At 43.3% G+C, this 1681-nt stretch overlaps 1 protein-coding gene across 1 annotated transcript in view; it reads left to right on the forward strand.

The window, feature by feature from the left end:
• The first annotated feature begins 177 nt into the window (after nt 1–177).
• ADHFE1 (alcohol dehydrogenase, iron containing, 1) overlaps nt 178–1681 on the forward strand; it is a 17448-nt gene continuing 15944 nt past the window's right edge. Inside the window, 1 exon segment of the mRNA XM_009865047.1 lies at nt 178–208. The gene's annotated coding sequence lies outside the window, so the exon portion shown is untranslated.

Raw genomic sequence — 1681 nt, forward strand, 5'->3', positions numbered from 1 at the left:
CGGCTCTCCCCCTCGGGTTCCCCGGGCCGAACCTCCTCCACGGGCAGGCCGCCTTGAGGCAGATACAGGGGACTTCTAGGCAAGGGTGGATTTTGGTTTTCTGCTGTAGGTTTTAACTTTTAGCCATGCCTCTTGTTTTGTGTTTGTTTTTTTTTTAACCTTTTAATTAGATGTCGGTGCCCGAGCCATTGCCACACTTATTCCCAAGGTAAGACTTAATTTGTGTCTCCAGAATAGTGCTCTAGGAGACTGTGGCCCCAGAGAGCCGTGTGTGTTGGTGCAGCCTGGGCAGAGGGTGTAGGTAACAGGTAGGGAAAAGTTTAAAGGGCAGGGTAAGCAGTCTTTATTTTGCAACTGTACGATGATAGTGGTTACTGTTGGAGAGAGTCGCTGTTTCCACATAAGTCACAATTAAAGCACCTTGTCCCTCCCTCCCCTTGCTGTGAGATGAGTTGATCAGATTAGCTCTGGCTACAAGTGCTGCTGTCATGACCTGTGCCATCTCAACTCCAGATCTGCTTTCGAGAGGAAAAACATGCATCTGGTACATTAGAAATGGGATGTGATATAATAAAAAGGAGCTACTCACAAAGGTCTCCTTTGGCTTGGGGAGTGTAACCTCTATAGGCTTTTTATATGTTCAGTCCCGAGAACGCAGCTCCCTTTGGCCAGGATTGTGGGGTAAGAGCAGGTGAGCTACGCCAAGCGACCCAGTCACACCCTGGGAGGAATTTCTGCTTGTGTTGATTGTAGGAATATATGGGAATAGCTATCTGTGTGCTGCCCAGTCTCAAGTTCTTCATCTTTTAATACAGCCCATGTGGTCCGTGATAGATATGTTTTCTATGAGGATTAGTATTTTTTGGCAATAGTTTCAGCAACATGTAATTCTAAGTGGCTTGGTTTCACATGCTTTAGTTAAGACACTTTTAAGAGAATGACCGTTGCCATTTCACATACGGAAAAGCTAGTGTTTGCTCCAATGCTTGTTTTGCCCAGGACTGTCATACAGCAAGTCAATAGCACAGCTGAGAAATAGAATCTCACTGTTCTGCTTGTCTACTTGAGGACCTACTCAGTCAATTCAAACTCAGTCCTTGTTAAATAAAAGTCTTTACTAAAAGCACTCTCTGCAAGTTTTAGGCAGCAACTGAGTCTAACATAGCAAAATAGTATTGGTTCAGTAGTTCTCTAAATAGTGGGAACTGATTTAACAGTGACTGTAGCAGGAAAAAAAAAAGTATTTGTCATGTTTCTTGACAGAGTTTGAGGAAACAGTGCAATTTCTGAACTCAGTAAAATTCTTCCTAAAAGTTAAGTTTGGCTCAAGAATATAACAGCAGAGCATCTCTTATATTATCAGGAAGTAAGAGAATAAATGGCTTGGACGTGTTCTTAGCCTGTCAAAATAATGACTGAGAGTACAGCAGACTCAGACTCCAGGAGAGGTCAAAGATGTACAGGCTGGCAAGAGATGGCAATGAAAGAGCTGATAACAGCTGGCCTGGGCTTGAATAGAAACTGCATAAAGGATTTTAATACCTCTATCTGTTACTGTTGTGGGTCAGTGCTTCAGTGCACCCCAGAGTGTCTGTAAGACTCATTACCATGGCTGGATCTGAATCCAAATCACATATTTTCAATTAATATAGCAGACAGAAGGCATGACTTCAGCAGGAAG

Source organism: Apaloderma vittatum, unplaced genomic scaffold (genome assembly GCF_000703405.1).
Source record: "Apaloderma vittatum isolate BGI_N311 unplaced genomic scaffold, ASM70340v1 scaffold18912, whole genome shotgun sequence".
Classification (NCBI taxonomy): domain Eukaryota; kingdom Metazoa; phylum Chordata; class Aves; order Trogoniformes; family Trogonidae; genus Apaloderma; species Apaloderma vittatum.